Below are 21,885 nucleotides of genomic sequence, written 5' to 3' on the forward strand. Positions count from 1 at the left end.
AGTCTCATAGCATTGTGGTCAGAGAAGATGCTTGATATGATTTCAATTTTATTAAATTTACTGAGGTTTGATTTGTGACCCAAGATGTGGTCTAATGGAGAATGTTCCATGTGCACTTGAGAAGAAGGTATATTCTTCTGCATTTGCATGGAATGTCCTGAAGACATCAGTGAAATCTTTCTCATCTAATGTATCATTTAAGATTTGTGTTTCCTTATTAATTTTCTGCTTTGATGATCTGTCCATTGAAGTTTCCTCCTATTATTGTGCTACTGTCAGTTTCTTCTTTTATGTCTGTTAGCGTTTGTCTTATGTATTGAGGTGCTCCTATGTTGGGTGCATAGATATTTACAATTGTTATGTCTTCCTCTTGGAAGACAATCAATCCTCTTGGATTGATCCCTTGGTCATTATGTACTGTCCTTCCTTATCTCTTGTAATATTCTTTATTTTAAGGTCTGTTTGGCCTGATATGAGGATTGCTACTCCAGCTTTTTTTTGCTTCCTATTTGCATGGAATATAATTTTCCATCCTCTCACTTTCAGTCTATGTATGTCTTTAGATCTGAAGTGGGTTTTTTGTAGATAGCATATATATCAGTTTTGTTTTTGTATCCATTCACTGAGTCTGTGTCTTTTAGTTGGAGCATTTAACCCATTTACATTTAAAGAAATTATTGATATATGTGTTCCTATTGTGATTTTCTTAATTGTTTGGGGTTGATTTTGTAGATCTTTTTCCTCTCTTGTATTTATTGACCATATAACCCCTTTAACATTTGTTGTAAAGCTTGTTTGGCGGTACTGAGTTCTCTTAACTTTTACTTGTCTGAAAAGCTTTTTATTTCTCCATCAATTTTGAATGAAATCCTTGCAAGACACAGTAATTTTGATTGTAGATTTTCCCCTTTCAGTACTTTAAATATATCCTTCCATTCCCTTCTGGCCTGCAGAGTTTCTGCTGAAAGATCAGCCGTTAAGCATATGGGGTTTTCCTTGCTGCTTTTAATATTCTTTCTTTGCATTTAGTCTTTGTTAGTTTGCTTAGTATGTGTCTTCACATGTTTCTCCTTGGGTTTATCCTGTATGGAACTCTTTGTGCCTCTTGGACTTGAAAGACTATTTCCTTTTCCATGTTGGGGAAATTTTCAACTATAATCTCTTCAAAAATTTTCTCATACCCTTTCTTTTTCTCTTCATCTTCTGGGACCCCTATAATTGGAATGTTGGTACACTTGATACTGTCCTAGAGGTCTCTGAGACAATCCTCAGTTCTTCTCACTCTTTTTACTTTATTCTGCTCTTCAGAAGTTATTTCCACCATTTATCTTCCAGCTCACTGATTCATTTTCTGCTTCATATATTCTGCTATTGATTCCTTCTAGAGTATTTTTAATCTCAGCAATTGTGTTATTTGGCTCTATATGCTTATTTTTTAATTCTTCCAGGGAAAGTGAAAGTGAAGTAGCTCAGTCGTGTCTGACTCTTTGCGACCCCATGGACTGTAGCCTACCATGCTTCTCCGTCCATGGGATTTTCCAGCCAAGAGCACTGGAGTGGGTTGCCATTTCCTTCTGCAGAGGATCTTCCCAACCCAGGTCTCCTGTGTTTTAGGCAGACACTTTACCGTCTGAGCCACCAGGGAAGTTCCAGGTCTTTATTAATTGATTCTAGCATTTTCTTCATTTTGTTTTCAAGGTTCTTGATCATCTTTACTATCATTATTCTGAATTCTTTTTCAGGTAGTTTGCCATTTCCTCTTCATTCATTTGGACTTCTGTGTTTCTAGTTTGTTCCTTCATTTGTGTAGTTTTTCTCTGCCCTTTCACTTTTTTTTTTTTTTAACTTACTGTATTTGAGGCCTCCCTTTCCCAGGTTTCAAGGTTGAATTCTATCTTCTTCTGGTTTCTGCCCTCTTAAGTTTAGTCCAGTGGTTTGTGTAAGGGTGTATAGGGTGAGATTTGTGCTGAGTATTTGTTTGTTTGTTTGTTTGTTTTTCCTCTGATTGGCAAGGCTGAGTGAGGTAATAATCCTATCTGCTGATGATTGGGTATTATTGTTTTGTTTGTTGTTTAGATGAGGTGTTCTGTACAGGGTGATACTGATGGTTGGGTGATGTCCGGCCTTGTATTCAAGTGGTTTCCTTTGTGTGAGTTCTCACTATTTGATACTCCCTGGGGAGCAACCCCACCTCCAAGGAGCGGTGGCCGCACAGGCACAGGAGGGCCGAGAGGAGCTACTCCACATTCAAGGTCAGGAGGGGCGGCCGAGAGGAGATACCCCTCATCCAAGATAAGGAGCAGCGACTGTGCTTTGCTGGAGCAGCCGTGAAGTGATACCCCACGTCCAAGGTAAGAGAAATGCAAGTAAGATGGTAGGTATTACGAGAGGGGATCAGAGGACAGACACACTAAAACCATAAACCCAGAAAACTAGCCAATCTGATCACACGGACCACAGCCTTGTCTAACTCAATGAAACAAAGCCATGCCATATGGGGCCACCCAAGACGGATGGGTCATGGTGGAGAGGTCTGACAGAATGTGATCCACTGGAGAAGGGAATGGCAAACCACTTCAGTATTCTTGCCTTGAGAACCCCATGAACAGTATGAGAAGGCAAAATGATAGGATACTGAAAGAGGAACTCCCCAGGTCGATAGGTGCCCAATATGCTACTGGAGATCAGTGGAGAAATAACTCCAGAAAGAATGAAGGGATGCAGCCAAAGCAAAAACAATACCCAGTTGTGGATGTGGCTGGTGATAGAAGCAAGGTCCAATGCTGTAAAGAGCAATATTTCATAGGAACCTGGAAAGTTAGATCCATGGATCAAAGAAAATTGGAGTGGTCAACCAGGAGATGGAAAGAGTGAATGTCGACATTCTAGGAATCAGCAAACTAAAATGGACTGGAATGGGTGAATTTAACTCAGATGACCATTATATCTACTACTGTGAGCAGGAATCCTTTAGAAGAAATGGAGTAGCCATCATGGTCAACAAAAGAGTCCGAAATGCAGTACTTGGATGCAATCTCAAAAATGACAGAATGATCTCTGTTCATTTCCAAGGGAAACCATTCAATATCATGGTAATCCAAGCCTATGCCCCGACCAGTAACACTGAAGAAGCTGAAGTTGAACGGTTCTATGAAGACCTACAAGACCTTTTAGAACTAACACCCAAAAAAGATGTCCTTTTCATTATAGGGTACTGGAATGCAAAAGTAGGAAGTCAAGAAACACCTGGAATAACAGGCAAATTTGGCCTTGGAGCATGGAATGAAGCAGGGCAAAGGCTAATAGAGTTCTACCAAGAGAACACACTGGTCATAGCAAACGCCCTTTTCCAACAACACAAAAGAAGACTCTACACATGGACATCACCAGATGGTCGACACTGAAATCAGATTGATTATATTCTTTGCAGCCAAAGATGGAGAAGCTCTATACAGTCAGCAAAAACAAAACCTGACTGTGGCTCAGATCATGAACTCCTTATTGCCAAATTCAGACTTAAATTGAAGAAAGTAGGGAGGAGGCAAGGATATACAATGGAAAAAAGACAACCTCTTTAACAAGTGGTGCTGGGAAAACTGGTCAACCACTTGTAAAACAATGAAACTAGAACACTTTCTAACACCATACACAAAAATAAACTCAAAATGGATTAAAGATCTAAATGTAAGACCAGAAACTATAAAACTCCTAGAGGAGAACATAGGCAAAACACTCTCCGACATAAACCACAGCAAGATCCTCTATGACCCACCTCCCAGAATATTGGAAATAAAAGCAAAACTAAACAAATGGGACCTAATGAAACTTAAAAGCTTTTGCACTACAAAGGAAACTATAAGTAAGGTGAAAAGACAGCCCTCAGATTGGGAGAAAATAATAGCAAATGAAGAAACAGACAAAGGATTAATCTCAAAAATATACAAGCAACTCCTGCAGCTCAATTCCAGAAAAATAAATGACCCAATCAAAAAAATGGGCCAAAGAACTAAACAGACATTTCTCCAAGGAAGACATACAGATGGCTAACAAACACATGAAAAGATGCTCAACATCACTCATTATTAGAGAAATGCAAATCAAAACCACAATGAGGTACCATTACATTCCAGTCAGGATGGCTGCTATCCAAAAGTCTACAAGCAATAAATGCTGGAGAGGGTGTGGAGAAAAGGGAACCCTCTTACACTGTTGGTGGGAATGCAAACTAGTACAGCCGCTATGGAAAACAGTGTGGAGATTTCTTAAAAAACTGGAAATGGAACTGCCATATGACCCAGCAATCCCACTTCTGGGCATACACACTGAGGAAACCAGACTGAAAGAGACATGTGCACCCCAATGTTCATCGCAGCACTGTTTATAATAGCCAGGACATGGAAGCAACCTAGATGCCCATCAGCAGATGAATGGATAAGGAAGCTGTGGTACATATACATCATGGAATATTACTCAGCTGTTAAAAAGAATTCATTTGAACCAGTCCTAATGAGATGGATGAAGCTGGAGCCCCTTATACAGAGTGAAGTAAGCCAGAAAGATAAAGAACATTACAGCATACTAACACATATATATATGGAATTTAGAAAGATGGTAACGATAACCCTATATGCAAAACAGAAAAAGAGACACAGAGGTACAGAACAGACTTTTGAACTCTGTGGGAGAAGGTGAGGGTGGGATGTTTCAAAAGAACAGCATGTATATTATCTATGGTGAAACAGATCACCAGCCCAGGTGGGATGCATGAGACAAGTGCTCGGGCCTGGTGCACTGGGAAGACCCAGAGGAATCTGGTGGAGAGTGAGGTGGGAGGGGGGATCAGGATGGGGAATACGTGTAAATCTATGGCTGATTCATATCAATGTATGACAAAACCCATTGAAATGTTGTGAAGTAATTAGCCTCCAACTAATAAAAAAATTTAAAAAAAAAGAAAAAAAAGAAAGTAGGGAAAACCACTAGACCATTAAGGTATGACCTAAATCAAATCCCTTATGACTATACAGTGGAAGTGAGAAATAGATTTAAGGGCCTAGGTCTGATAGACAGAGTGCCTGATGAACTATGGATGGAGGTTCGTGACACTGTACAGGAGACAGGGATCAAGACCATCCCCATGGAAAATAAATGCAAAAAGGCAAAATGGTTGTCTGAGGAGGCCTTACAAATAGCTGTGAAAAGAAGAGAAGCAAAAAGCAAAGGAAAAAGGGGAAGATATTCCCATTTGAATGCAGAGTTCCAAAGAATAGCAAGGAGAGATAAGAAAGCCTTCCTCAGTGATCAATGCAAAGAAATAGAAGAAAACAACAGAATGTAAAAGACTAGAGATCTCTTCAAGAAAATTAGAGACACCAAGGGAACATTTCATGCAGAGATGAGTTCGATAAAGGAGAGAAATGGTATGGACCTAAAAATAGCAGAAGATATTAAGAAGAGGTGGCAAGAATATACAGAAGAACTGTGCAAAAAAGGTCTTCATGACCCAGAAAATCACAATGGTGTGATCACTCACCTAGAGCCACATATCCTAGAATGTGAAGTCAAGTGGGCCTTAGAAAGCATCACTATGAACAAGGCTAGTGGAGGTGATGGAATTCCAGTTGAGCTATTTCAAATCCTCAAAGATGATGTTGTGAAAGTGCTGCACTCAAAATGCCAGCAAATATGGAAAACTCAGCAGTGGCCACAGGACTGGAAAAGCTCAGTTTTCATTCTACTCCTTAAGAAAAGCAATCCCAGAGAATGCCCAAACTACCACACAATTGCACTCATCTCACATGCCAGTAAAGTAATGCTCAAAATTCTCCAAGCCAGGCTTCAGCAATACCTGAACCGTGAACTTCCAGATGTTCAAGCTGAATTTAGAAAAGGCAGAGGAGCCAGATATCAAATTACCAACATCTGCTGGATCATGGAAAAAGCAAGAGAGTTCCAGAAAAACATCTATTTCTACTTTATTCACTATGCCAAAGCCTTTGACTGGGTAGATCACAATAAATTGTGGAAAATTCTGAAAGAGATGGGAATATCAGACCACCTGACCCGCCTCTTGAGAAACCTATATGCACGTCAGGAAGCAACAGTTAGAACTGGACATGGAACAACAGACTGGTTCCAAAATAGAAAAGGAGTACATCAAGGCTGTATATTATCACCCTGCTTATTTAACTTATATGCAGAGTACATCATGAGAAACGCTGGGCTGGAAGAAGCACAAGCTGGAGTCAAGATTGCTGGGAGAAATATCAATACCTCAGATATTCAGATGACACCACCCTTATGGAAGAAAGTGAGGAGGAACTATAAAGCCTCTTGATGAAAGTGAAAGACGAGAGTGAAAAAGTTGGCTTAAAACTCAACATTCAGAAAGCTAAGATTATGGCATCTGGTTCCATCACCTCATGGGATATAGATGGGGGTACAGTGGAAACAGTGTCAGACTTTATTTTGGGGGCCTCTAAAAATCACTGCAGATGGTAATTGCAGCCTTGAAATTAAAAGACGCTTACTCCTTGGAAGGAAAGTCATGACTAACTTAGACAGCATATTAAAAAGCAGAGACATTAGTTTGCCAACAAATGTCCATCTAGTCAAGGCTATGGTTTTTTCAGTGGTCATGTATGGATGTGAAAGTTGGACTGTGAAGAAAGCTGAGCACCGAAAAATGGATGTTTTTGAACTGTGGTGTTGGAGAAGACTCTTGAGAGTCCCTTGGACTGCAAGGAGATCCAACCAGTCCATCCTAAAGGAAATCAGTCCTGGGTGTTCATTGGAAGGACTGACGCTGAAGCCGAAACTGCAGTCCTTTGGCCACCTCATGCAAAGAGTTGACTCATTGGAAAAGACCCTGATGTTGGGAGGGATTGGGGGCAGGAGGAGAAGGGGACGACAGAGGATGAGATGTCTGGATGGCATCACCGACTCAATGGGCAAGAGTTTGAGTGATCTCCAGGAGTTGGTGTTGGACAGGGACGCCTGACCTGCTGCGATTCATGGGGTCTCAAAGAGTCGGATATGACTGAGCGACTGAACTGAAATGAACTGAACTGAATGCCCCTACTAGTCCTTGTTATCACTGTATTGATGCTGCTTATGATTGCTCCATGTGTTAACAATTGTCTAACCCATTTTGTCTCTGCCCAGGTCAACATGCAGTGACAGTTCAAAATGGATATATAAAACCACAGAAAATATCATTCACCCTTAGATGGACACCAATATATGGACTCTGAGCTTTGAGATTAACAAGAGGGGGAGGCTCATTGCCCCTTGCCATCCCAGTTCAGCCGGAAGTAGCCACTAAGATCTCGAGACCCCTAGTCCCAAAGAATTGCACCTCCCATCTCTTGAGGGGGGGATTTTAAGTAGCTAGAATAGGAAAAAGGAGTCCAGAATGGCAGTGGTTAAAAGATAAGGAAGAGAAACGCCCACAAATAAAGAACAAAGGAAGGTCCAAGGACCAGAGTGAGGACCTCATGTAGAACAAACAACACTGCTGGCTAGCCCAATTTACATAGTGCAGGCCCAGGGAGCAGGAAAAATGCATGTAAAAAGAGAAGACAAAATTGGGTCAGGGGCCTCTCTTCTCTTTGCGTCTTTTGGGTTGGCATGCCCTCATGCCTTGAGCATGTATTTTATTTACTTTCTAAATAAAACTGAGCTGTAACCCTGGTCCATCTGATGGCTGTAACACTGGTTCATCACTTCAAATTTTTGTTGCAGTGAGACAGAACAGAGGAAACTACACACTCCCCCAACAATATGATCCTGGGTAATGAAGAGTTTAACAGATGAGAAATCTCATGTTGTGCCTTACAATTTAGTAGCCTGAAAAATCTAGAGCCAATTCTAAAACTCTCTCAGGATGGCTGTCTACAGTTTGGACTTGATGCTATCCCGGTTAATGTGTTCAGTTCTGCTTGCAGAGTATTGAGGAATGGGTCAGAGCTACAGAAAGGTAAACATGTCTGTTATGTGTGAACTTTTAGTAAACATGTAAGAGTGCATAAGAAGCACACAGAGCAACTGTGAGAGTAGGAGCGGATGAGCCTTGAAGAAAGCAGGAAGGATGTAGCATTATAAGGATTCTCTCTTTTGCGTTAATTTAAATGGACCACCGTTAGAGGATTTTGAGTGAAGAATACTATGACCTCATCTACATTTCATTAAAAATTGATTGCTCGGATTGTTTTGTAAAGAATAAAATATTTATGTTAAACATGGAAACAAGATTACTTAGGTTTGGTATTTAAATAGCCTATGTGACACATTTGTCAAAGTTCATCAAAAGTAAACAAATTTAATGCTTTGCACAAAAGAAGTATTTTATAATTATTTGCTGTTGTGTTTTACATCTAATATAATAACTGTATCAATATTTCTTAGAAGCTATCAAATATAAATTTACCACCTTCACATATTAATTTATAAAATCCCCAGACTTTATGTAGTTAGCAAACTGACTGGGGGGTGGGGGACGAGTTTCTAAAAGGAATAACTAAAAGGAGTCCAGTAGTGTCCATAAGATATACAATAGCATTCATGACACATTCAAGATAATAAATTTTGTAATTTAGAAATGATCAACTCTACTGAAGGAAGGTTGTTTACATTTTAGGGTAAATATGTTATCCATTATTGGTTTTCAAATTTGTAAACCAATCATCAACTATATTTCAAAGTATGCTCTAATGAAGAGCAATGACAAAACATTACAAAACAAGAATAAAATACAAAATTTTATGTGATATATATTTTTCTTTAAATATTTCCAGTAAAGAATACCTATCATGGAGGAAATTAGCCAGTCTAAAATACAACATACAGATATTGAATAATCATGCTTTCCACTACAGATAATATATCTCACTATGTCTTGCCAGCACTTAATCACTTTTATGGAATTACAATTTGGTTTTCACTAACTGTGATTTACTTAGTGTGGGCTGATTTATGCCATTGAGAATTTGTTTAGTTAATGGAACATTTTAATTTATGACAGAAGGCAGCATAAAAATGCTTTGCAAATTTGGATTGCATTACTATTGACTGCCAGTCAAAATCTGAAATGAAACAAAAAACGACAGATAAAAGCATTTTTAAATCAGCCATACCTATCACTGGTAGAGTATAGATTTGAAACAAAATAACACGAGAAGCTAGTAGCTTTTACACTTGCTTCTCCAAACTCTTGACTAGATTTTGCAGTTCTCACTGACATATGGTACTGTCTGTGAAGTCTTTTCAGTGAAGCCTCACAGGGAAAGAGTGAGATGTTTCATAATGTAGTGTCAGCAGTGTGCTCTTGGCACCCAGCACTGGGTCTCCTTTCATCTGGCCCAGATGGTATGGATCCCTGACTCTTGAAATGTCTGCCTGAGATAAGAAAACTATTGAAAGCAAACTGGCTGATGGTCTATACTGATGATTTAAGAATAGCATGTATGGATCAAAGGAACCAGGAACAAATAAAGCTTAGCCTTCTCCATCAGAAAAGGTTTATTTAACCTTTGCCATTAAGTCATATCAATTTGTATCTAATGGTTGACTTCTAAATATCCATTTCTATACAGCAATTGATTATCCATTCTTCAAGCGTTTCTTTCAGGCTGTGAGACTTTTCTTGAAAGAATGGATTAGGAGTAATCTTTCAAAGAATCAGAGACTTTTAGGGTTAAGTTTACATGTTCCTGCAAGTGTTTGGGCTGCATACTTGGTGCCTTATTCTCTTACCAGAAGAGTCTATGCATGGAATGTGTTGGTGGCCTTTGTGAATTCAGTTAACTGGGCTCTCTTGTCTTCTGGTCTCCTGATGAGTTATGCATATGAAGATCACCAGCAGAAGGCTGAAGTTGGGAGGCTGAGGGTATCAGAGAGTAGTCAAGGTATTTAATTTCCCAGCTTTCTCTCTCTATGCTCTCCATTGTTGTTCAGTTGACATTCAGTTGCTAAGTCATGTCTGGCTCTTTGTGACTCCACAGACTGTAGCATGCCAGGCTTTCCTGCCCTTCACTCTCTCCCAGAGTTTGTTCAACTCATATCCATTCAGTCATGATGCCATTCAACCAGTTCATCCTCTGTCTCCCCCCTTTCCCTCCTGCCTTCCATCTTTCCCAACATCAGGGTCTTTTCCAATGAATTGGCTCTTTGCATCAGGTGGCCATAGTAGGGGAGCTTCAGCTTCAGCATCAGTCCTTTCAATGAATATTCGGGGTTGATTTCCTTTCTGAGTCACTGGATTGATCTCCTTGCAGTCCAAGGGACTCTCAAGAGTCTTCTCCAACACCACAGTTTGAAACCATCAATATGCTCTCCATATCAGGCCTTATTTCCTGTTGTGTGACCTTCTCCCACAGAGGGAGGGATAGAGATCTCTGAGTTCTGGCAACCCATCATTCCTCTTTCTCCTTCAACTTCAGGTTGGTTATGGCTCACCATTGTTCTTAGCCCCAAGATGCTCTACCATCTCTTATTAGCTTTTCTTTGACTTAACCATGCTTTTGCAAAGAGTTTATTCATTAAAGTGTTGGCAGTATCCCTATTTGTGTGTGCCATTCTGTTTTCTTGCCATATCCTGATGATATGTTAGAGGCTTGAATCCCCATTATAGCTTTATAACTTATCTTCTAAATATCATCTTGACCTCATGTTTGAATGAATATAGTCATATGGAGCCTGTTCTCTCCTTAATCAACCTCTAACTGATATGGCAAAGCAGCAGTAACTGTGCAACTGTAGAGAAAATGTTTTCATGTTTTTGCATAATTGGAAATTTATGAACATGGAAAACTGGAACCTGCAGTAAAGGAAAATATTTGGAGGCTAAAAGGTTAATAAAATAGATAGAGGCCTCTAGAGAGAGAGATTTGTCACTACCTGGAACCATAGATATACATTTCAAAACATAATAAAACCAGGAGTGATTCATTTATGTTCAAAAGATTTGCAAGCTAGGGACTGACTTCTCTTCAAAGAGAATATATTAGGGAGATAAGGCTTCCCTCCCATTGGCAGGAGGGGTTAAAGCAGATCACCAGTAGTTTTTATATCAATTCCAGATTCATAATTTTAAAATAACCCCTTTATATTTATGCCCATCCATCTGGCTTTCATTATGTTTCCCAAAAGAAGTGAATGGAGTATAGGGAACTGATAGATTCACTGCTATTAGTAATAATAATGTTTCCTTATATCTAGAAATCTGTTTGCTTTCTGGAAAAAATAATATAGATATTAAAAATTTGTATCAGTTTCCTTTACATCTTTGGATTGACTATATAAACACGCAAAAGGGAGTACCTTTTCAGAAGACAGCAGTTTGGGGTTCTGGTCTCGGGGTCCTAAATATTTTGCCTAGTCTTCAAATATCATGGACTAAAGTCCCATCAACCTGTTTGTTGTTCTCTTACAGAAACTCCTCTATATTCACTTGTTAATTAAATTCTATAGTACACCTTACAATGGAAAATATATTGCTTTTATTCTTCTACTTACTATGTACAGGCATTAGTTTGTGGGGAAAAAAAAGTAGGAAATATGAAGGCCACAAGGACAATTATAATGTTTCTATAATGTATCATCATCAGGAAGAATCAATTCTAATCATTTTCAGTCTTCAGGCAACTAGCTCAAGATTCATATTTCAAAAAAAAAAAAAAATATCTGGCCTTGATTGGATTATGTAGGCATCCTGGGTGGAGAGAAGGTGATTCATTTTGATTGACATCCCACCCAAGTTATTTGAAAAGAAAGAGGATTCTATTAAAGAGAATAAGAACATTATTACTAGAAAAAAAAGGGATATATGTATACTAAGCAGTCAAAAATAAATATTAATAAAGGACTTTGTAAAGAAAGTAAGGAATGTAGGCAAAGTGTAAAGGCAAGGATGAGAAAGGTAATTTTGGAAACAGGTAAAGCTTCCAGTTTCTGGTAAAGAAGAGAATAAGGAGAAATACGTGATGGAAAAGTTAAAATTGGATGAGATTGTTGGTGATTTTTATTTTAGTTTAGTTTTTGTTTGTTTGTTTTTTGTTTTGTATTTTTTTGCTTGCAGCAGACCAAATTGAATGTTATATTAAGGCATCTGGAAAATCCAATCAAGAGACCATCCCCAGGGAAAATACAGTTTTCATAAAGGTGGCAAAATAAAGTGTTTTCAGACCAAAAAACAGACAACAGCAACAAAAACTGAGAACATTTGTTTTCAGCATAGCTTTACTAAAGAAATACTAAACGCAGAGAAAAATACCATCAGCAGGAACCTCAAATTCAGGAAGGATGGAATATTATACAAAGAGGAAGTACACGGACAAATTTAAATAAGAAATAAAAATACACTATAACAGTAATATTCTGTGCAAATCAAAATATAAGTAAAAGTATAGATTTGGAAACAGTAATGCAAAGATCAATTCAGTTCAGTTCAGTCACTTAGTCCTGTCTGACTCTTTGTGACCCCATGGACTACAGCACACCAGGCTTCCCTGTCCATCACCAACTCCCAGAGCCTACTCAAACTCATGTCCACTGAGTAAGAGATATCATCCAACCATCTCATCCTCTGCCATACCTTTCACCTCCTGCCTTCAATCTTTCCCAGCATCAAGGTCGTTTTCATTGAGTCAGTTCTTCATTCACATCAGGTGGCCAAAGTATTGGAGTTTCAGCTTCAGCAGCAGTCCCTCCAATGGATATTCAGGAGTGATTTCCTTTAGGATGGACTGGTTGGATCTTCCTGCAGTCCAAGGGACTCTCAAGAGTCTTCTCCAACACCACAGTTCAAAAACATCAATTCTTTGGCACTCAGCTTTCTTTATAGTCCAACTCTCACATCCATACATGACCACTGGAGAAACCATAGGTTTGACTAGACAGACATTTGTTGGCAAAGTAATGTCTCTGCTATTTAATATGCTGTCCAGGTTGGTCATAACTTTCCTTCCAAGGAGTAAGCGTCTTTTAATTTCATGGCTGCAGTCACCATCTGCGGTGATTTTGGAGCCCCAAGAAAATAAAGTCTGTCACTGTTTCCATTTTTTAAGTCAACATTTTCTTTCTCCCCTTTCACTTTCATCAAGAGGCTCTTTAGCTCTTCTTTGCTTTCTGCCATAAGGGTGGTGACATCCGCATATCTGAGGTTATTGATATTTCTCTTAGCAATCTTGATTCCAGCTTGTGCTTCCTCCATCCCAGCGTTTCTCATGATGTACTCTGCATATAAGTTAAATAAGCAGGGTGACAACAATATGCCTTGTCATATTCCTTTTCCTATTTAGAACCAGTCTGTTGTTCCATGTCCAGTTCTTGCTTTTTTGATGATCCAATGGATATTGGCAATTTGATCTCTAGTTCCTCTGCCTTTTCTAAATCCAGCTTGAACATCTGGAAGTTCACAGTTCACATACTGTTGAAGCCTGGCTTGGAGAATTTTGAATATTACTCTGCTAGTGTGTGAGATGACTGCAGTTGCTTGGTAGTATGAGCATTCTTTGGCATTGTCTTTCTTCGGGACTGGAATGGAAACAGACCTTTTCTAGTCCTGTGGCCACTGCCGAGTTTCCCAAATTTGCTGGCACATTGAATACAGCACTTTAACAGCATCATCTTTTAGGATTTGAAATAACTCAACTGGAATTCCATCATGTCACTAGCTTTATTCATAGTGATGCTTCCTAAGGCCCACGTGACTTCACATTCCAACATGTCTGGCTCTAGATGAGTGATCACGCCATTGTGACTATCTGGGTCGTGAAGATCTTTCTTGTATAGTTCTTCTATGTATTCCTTCCACCTCTTCTTAACATCTTCTGCTTCTGTTAGGTCCATACCATTTCTGTCCTGTATTGTGCCCATCTTTGCATGAAATGGTCACTTGGTATCTCTAATTTTCCTAAAGAGATCAATAGTCTTCCTCATTTTATTGCTTTCCTCTATTTCTTTGCATTAATCCCTGAGGAAGACTTTCTTATCTCTCCTTGCTATTCTTTGGTACTCTGCATTCAAATGGGAGTATCTTTCCTTTTTTCCTTTACCTTTCACTTCTCTTCTTTTCACAGCTATATGTAAGGCCTCCTCAGATCACCATTTTGCCTTTTTGCATTTCTTTTGCTTAGGAATGGTTTTTATCACTGCCTCCTGTACAATGTCAGGAACTTCTGTCCATAGTTCATCAGGCACTCTGTCTATCAGATCTAATCCCTTGAATTTTTTATCTAATCCCTTAAATCTACCAACAAAACAAGCATTCGTTGAAGTTATGCCGATATTAAAATTGACTTCAATGAAAGTGTTATTAATGGAGACTAAAGGAAATATATCAAAATGGGAAGAAGATCATTCTACCAGACAAAGTTACGCATTTCTAAATCAAGCACAATCAAATGCTATAGATTCAAAATACATCAAGCAAAAATGTATAGAAGTAGAGGATGACAGCATGAATACAATAAAACATGTACATTACCATATGTAAAATTGTATAGCCAGTGGAAATCTACGTATGATGCAGGGAGCTCAAATCCAAAATCTGAAAAATGTATTAAAATATTGCTTCAAGTGCAAACAAACAAAAAATAATGAGATTACAGAAATTGTTAAAAAAAAAAATTAGATAATTAACTAACTTTACTTAGTTATTTTAAAGAGTATTTTGCCCCAGCATAACAGAATACATATTCTTTGAAATTTACATGAGATACTTACCAAAACGGCCAGTAAGATGAATAATAATAAAAGCCTAATAAATATAAAATGATTCAGAATATTTTTATCAATCATTAGAAATAAAGAACAATAACAAGAAACAAAATCATATCAAACTATTTGGGATTAAGCAGTATAGCTTAAAATAGCCCATTTTTTAAGGAAGAAATCAGAAAGGAAATAAGTATTTTGCATTGGATTATTGTAATGGAACATATCAAGACCCATAGAATACATTTAAAGCAGTGCTAAGAGGAAAAGTTATAGTTTTAAATACACTTATTAGAAACAAAGCTTCTTAATAAATGAATTAAAAAACGGTTACTCAAACCTGATAAATAGAAGGAAATAAGAGCAGAAATCAAAAACACGGAAGACAAAAGGTAACTAAAGAACAATTCCAATATTTTTTCCTTAAAACAATTGATAAAATTATAGTGTGATGAGTCATGAACAAATAAAGAAAGCATAAATTATAAACAAGAAAGAAAATGGTAGTCTCACTATACTGCAGACATTAAAAACTCAAAAGAAATGATGAATAACTTCTCTCCATTAAAGCTGATGATTTAGAAAAGGACAAATATTTTGAAAAACATGACCTATTAAAACTAAAAAAAAAACAAAAAAAAAACACACACACAAAGAATAGAAACTCTAAATAGTTATATTTATTAAATTAATTGAATCCATGTGAAAACCTTCCTGGAAAGAAAATTCTAGTCCCAGCTAATGATATTACTTACTTGTCCCCCAAATTTAAAAAAGATTTGAATCCTAGAATCTTATGTAAACTTTCCTCACCAAGGAAAGTTTCTCAACAAGGAGAAAGAGAAATGCTTGATGATTCATTTTATGAGATTAATATACCTGGCATACAAAAGCCTGACAAAGGACATTACAAAAAGAAAGAAAGAAAGAAAATATACAGACAATTTCCAAAGATGGCTCTAAGTATCTAACAAAATAGTGATGTCTTCCCAGAAATATTGAAAAAGAAAAGATAACATACAAAAAAACCAAGGGGATTTTGGCTCAGGATTGGTTGAGGATTTAGTAATAATTTTTAAAAAAATATGGATTGGTGCATGGAGAGATGGATAATTATGTGATGACACAATTGTAGAAAAATCTTAACAATTACAAGTTGTGGTTGCTGTTAATATGTGTGTTCCCTGTAAAATTATCTCACCTTATCTGTATTTGGGTTTTTATGAAACTATTTTAAAAATATAGAATTTTAATCATCAACCACTGAAATGCATCACTATATATAGGGAAAGGAAAGAGAATCATTTATATGATAATTTCAATAGATTCAGAAAAATTATTTGGCAAAACTGAACATCCTTTTATGATTGAAAATTCTCATAAAAGTAAGAATAAAAGGCAATGTCTTTAATCTGATAAAGAAGATCTACCAAAAAAAAAAAACTATATCAAGCATCCTATATATGGGTTAAAAGAGTCCCCTCTGAGGTTGAAGACATAACAGTGATAAAAGGAAATAAATTGATATGTAATATAACTACCTCTATTCCACATTGAACAAAGGTCCTCGCAGTGCCATAAAGAAATAAAAGGAATAATAATTTGAAATGAAAAGCTAAAAGTGTCACTTTTCACAGATAATGTGACTGCAATAGAGGAAACCCAAGGGAACTTACAAGAAAAGCTATTAGAATTATTAATAATATTACTAAGGTAAGAGAATACACTTGTATTTCCAATAAACAATAGAAAAAAATCTGGTGTATTTTTATTTAGGTAACATCAAAACCTTTAGTCGCTCATTCCAGTGCGACTCTTTCTGACTACATGGACTGTAGCCTACCAGGCTCCTCTATACAGGGGATTCTCCAGGCAAGAAAACTGGAGTGGGTAACCATTCCCTACTCCAAGGATCTTCCCAATCCAGGGGTCAAACCCGGATCCTGAATTGCATACAGATTTTTTTTTTTCCTGTATAAGCTTCCCTGGTGGCTCAGACGGTAAAGAATCCACCTGCAATGCAGGAGACCTGGGTTCACACCCTGGCTAGAGAAGATCCCCTGGAGAAAGGAATGGCTACCCACTCCAGTAATCTTGCCTGGAGAACCCCATAGACAGAGGAGACTGGTGGACTATAGTCCATGGGCTCACAAAGAGGCAGACACAACTGAGTGACTGAGCGCAGCAGACAAACACAACATCACAAACTTCAAGTTAAATGAAAATGTGTACAACCTCTGCAGTGTATAGCACTGAATAATATTGATAAGTATTGAAGAGTGTTCATGGGTTTGGAATATTTAGTATTATGAAACTGTCAATTCTGCCCGGTTGATCTACAGAGTCAATTAAACCCCAATCTGAATCACTGTGGGTATCCTGTGTGTGTATGTGTATGCCCGTGTGCACCTATGTGTGTGTGGGAGTTGATGTATATGAAAATGTTAATGACCAGAAATAGCCAAGGCTGTCGTGAAGAACAGCAACAGCATGTAAGTACTTACACTACCAGATAGAAAGATTTATTTTGAAACTATGACAATTATTCAGTGTAGTAATGCTGCAAAGGGAGAAAAATAAACCAGTGAAACAGAGGAGAGTCCATAAATAAGCTAACATACAGAGTCATTTGGGGATTGCATTTGTTATGTATTCTGCTTATCAAATTATCTCAAAACTTAGCAGCTTAAACAACAAACATTTATTATCTCACATACTTTCTATGTGTCAGGAATTCTAGAGTAGCATAGCTGGATGCTTCTAGTTCAGGGTCTATCATGAGGAAACAGTCAAGCAGTCAGCTGCGGGGCTGCAGTATCAGCTTTCAAGTTCACTCAGTTGCTTCAGGGAAGAGGCTTCAGATCCTCATCACAAGAGTGCCTCCATAGGCTTTCATGGCAGCCGGCTTCCTCCAGCAAGTTCTCTGAGACAAAGCGAGGGTAAACGGGAGAGCGTTCAAAATGGAAGGCACATTCTATCATAGCTTAATATTTGTAGTGACACTCTAGTACTTCCACTTAATGTTATTGGTTACCCAGGCCAAGCTTGATACTACTTAGGAGAGGACTACACAAGGCCAGTCTCTTGCATACAAGGGAGCAAGTACTTGGATATTTTTCTAAAGACCGTGAAGAGAGAAAACCTGACTATGCATATGAAGATAGAACCTTAAAAAAAGAATAACAAGGAATATAGCAAAGATAAATGAGTAAAAGTTTTTTACATTTAGGGTGAGTGAAAATAGGAAGACAATTTGAAAAGATGCAATATTAATTCAGGGATTTTCAGACATTTTTCTACGATGAATCAGTATTTTTGGAAGTACAATTATGTACAGAGAGTGAGAGAAAACAGGGGACAGTTGGATTTTTGAGGAAAACAAGTTTGTAAAATATTTTGAGGAGTTGTATCAGGGGATTAGAGCTTCCCAGTTGGTGCTAGCGGTAAAGAACCCACCTGCCAATCCAGGAGATAAAAGAGAGGCAGGTTTGATCCCTGAGTCGGCAAGATCCCCTGGAGGAGGGCATGGCATCTCACTTGAGTATTCTTGCCTGGAGAATCCCATGGATGCAGGAGCCTGGCATGCTACAGTATGTGGGGTCACAGGAATCGGGCACAACTAAACTGACTTAACAAGTACATACCAGGGAATTAAATAATAAAACATTAATGACTATAAATATTTCCATCATAATATTAACACAACTTCCATCACAAAATACACATTATAAATAACGTGCGATAAAGTTTATTGCTTATAAAAGGAAGATAATTTACATATACATACCTTTGTATTGTTACCGCTAATCATTTTTGTTAGCTTATCTGTGTTTAAAGAACATTTTTATATGAGAATTGGTTATATCTCTCTCATTTGTATTAAATAAAGATCTATTGTATTTATATTTTCACTTGTCATAATAATATGTAGACACTCAAATGCCTTTAAGCCTATGAGTGGTCACTTTTCTTTAAAATGTGTTCATTTTAAATTAACTTTTAATTCATGCCTGGCTATATCAGTATAACTCCATATATATTATTTTGCATGTTGATATTTACATTATACTATTGTTGAAAGAATAATTACTTATGTGTAAGAATAAGTTGTGTTTTTGTTTCAAAAATCCTTGATAGAATCATTCATTACGCAAGAGTTTGCTTTTCTTACTCCTTACTCTAGGAAGGTATGCTTCTATACTCTGAGTAATTAAATTAAAGGGCTTGATTTCATATAGTTGGTTTGTTGGTTGGTTTAATCGCTAAGTCGTGTCCAACTCTTGTGACCCCATGGACTGTAACCCACCAAGCTCCTCTGTCCATGGGATTCTCCAGTCAAGAGTACTGGAGTGGGTTGCCATTTCCTTCTCCAAGGAATCTTCCCGACCCAGGGATCAAACCCAGGTCTCCTGCATTGCAGGCGGATTCTTTAGGAACTGAGCTCCGAGGGAAGCCCCCATAGAAATTCTGGCCCCTGTTTATAATCATGGTGGCTCACTTTTCCTTTCTGCATACACTCACCCTTCCAGTGCCCCCAAGAGCCTCCCCTGGTTGGGACCATTTCCTGGGTGTCTGAGGTTGGGTGAACCGGGGAAGGAGCTGCTTCTCCTTCTTTCCCAGGTTCAATCTGAGGAACTCATGTCAGTGGAGCAGGCTCTGGAGGTCTCGGGCTGGCTAGGCTGGGCTCCCTGGCCTCCCCTGGCCACACAGTGCAGGACAGTCCAGCTGACTGAGCCCCTCTTGCCTCGACTTCTGCAGAAAACCTTTCAAACCCTCCCCTTCAGCTGTCTCCGCCTGAGGGAGCAAGGGAGCACAGGCTCTTCCAGGGAAGACTGGTGCCCCCCATCCACGGGTGGCCCCACCCACCAGGTCGCAATTAGGGAGCACAGGTGTGTAGAGTAGGAAGACTGCAGGCTGGGTGGGGAGCTGGGCGGTGACCGCCCCTGCAAGGCACCCTGGGACATGTCGGCCTGGCTTTAAGCACCCTCACTGCTCTTCAGATAGTTAGTATGACCATTTTTTTTTTTTTCCATTTCAATAAGATTATTGACAATATTTAGCTCTTTAGTCAATGCATTTTTTTATTTCTTTCCAAGAAATCCAATATTTGCTTATTATCTTTAGGCTCACATTTTAAGCTTCACCAATGATTTTGTTGGTCATGGGATGCTCTCATTTTTGTCTGTTCTGATGATGATTCTCATTCACTTGAAAGATGAGGTAAAAATGTATAGTATGTCCTAAATTTATTCTGATGTATAGATAGATATAAGTACCTCAGATATGTAACAGACCACTCAAAGAAATCAAGATTTACCAGTAAAATATTTTAACATTTTAGGAAAATTTGCATATTAAATTTATTTTCTGTAATTTTACTCAACTGGTCAGTAGTTATAATTGATAGATCTTCAGAGATTTGATAAAAACAAAATCATTGCTTACATTTTACTCATGGATAAAATCAAATAACATGTTACTTTTATCACTTATTTAAGCATAAACCTCATTAATTAAAAAAAGAGCCTCTTAAAAGGAAACAAAAGGAAATGGAAAGGTTTCTCAATGCGTAAAAGCAAAATAAGAAACCATAAGATGTAGATGTAACTAATTAAAAAAAATAATTCAAACTAATTCAAAAAGCAAAACTTATGTAGAATCCTATAAAATTAACAATGGAAAAATTAGAAAACTAATTTTCAACGTGTACTTTTTCAGACAAAATATTAAATGTGTCACTATATAAAGAGCTTTACAAGTTGAGGTCAAACTAAAGCTACATTACCTTTAATGTTCCATGTATAGAATTTAACAGGAGTACCTTTTCCCCTCTTAGAGACTTCTCATCTCCAAATATACCCAAGGAAATCTAGTATTTACTTGCACTGACCCACTGATCAGTTTACTACTAGTTCATTTCTTGCCACCTGTCAGGAGAGCAAAGACTCTGATATTCACTAGAATCAGATATAGGACCTCCTAATGTACTAATGAGAAACGCTGGACTGGAAGAAGCACAAGCTGGAATCAAGATTGCCGGAAGAAATATCAATAACCTCAGATATGCAGATAACACCACCCTTATGGCAGAAAGTGAAGAGGAACTAAAAAGCCTCTTGATGAAAGTGAAAGAGAGTGAAAAAGTTGGCTTAAAGCTCAACATTCAGAAAACTAAGATCATGGCATCTGGTCCCATCACTTCATGGGAAATAGATGGAGAAACAGTGGAAGCAGTGTCAGACGTTATTTTTTTGGGCTCCAGAATCACAGCAGATGGTGATTGCAGCCATGAAATTAAAAGACGCTTACTCCTTGGAAGGAAAGTTATGACCAACCTAGATAGCATATTAAAAAGCAGAGATATTACTTTGCCAATAAAGGTCCATCTAGTCAAGGCTATGGTTTTTCCAGTGGTTATGTATGGATATGAGAGTTGGACTGTGAAGAAAGCTGAGCACCGAAAAATGGATGCTTTTGAACTGTGATGTTGGAGAAGACTCTTGAGAGTCCCTTGGACTGCAAGGAGATCCAACCAGTCCATCCTAAAGGAGATCAGTCCTGGGTGTTCATTGGAAGGACTGATGCTGAAGCTGAAACTCCAGTACTTTGGCCACCTCATGCAAAGAGTTGATTCATTGGAAAAGACCCTGATGCTGGGAGGGATTGGGGGCAGGAGGAGAAGGGGACGACAGAGGATGAGATGTCTGGATGGCATCACCGACTCAATGGACATGAGTTTGAGTAAGCTCTAGGAGTTGGTGATGGACAGGGAGCCCTGGTGTGCTGCGATTCATGGGGTTGCAGAGAGTTGGACACGACTGAGCGACTGAACTGAACTGAACTAAACTGAACTGAACTGAACTGAACTGAATGTACTAATGACGGAGAAGGGAATGGCACCCCACTCCAGTACTCTTGCCTGGAAAATCCAATGGATGGACGAGCCTGGTAGGCTGCAGTCCATGGGGTCGCAAAGAGTCAAACACGACTGAGCGACTTCACTTTCACTTTTCACTTTCATGCATTGGAGAAGGAAATGGCAACCCACTCCAGTGTTCTTGCCTGGAGAATCCCAGGGATGGGGGAGCCTTGTGGGCTGCCGTCTATGGGGTCGCAGAGTTGGACAAGACTGAAGCGACTTAGCAGCAGCAGCAGCAGCAATGTACTAGT

Source organism: Cervus elaphus, chromosome 29 (assembly GCF_910594005.1).
Source record: "Cervus elaphus chromosome 29, mCerEla1.1, whole genome shotgun sequence".
NCBI classification, from domain to species: domain Eukaryota; kingdom Metazoa; phylum Chordata; class Mammalia; order Artiodactyla; family Cervidae; genus Cervus; species Cervus elaphus.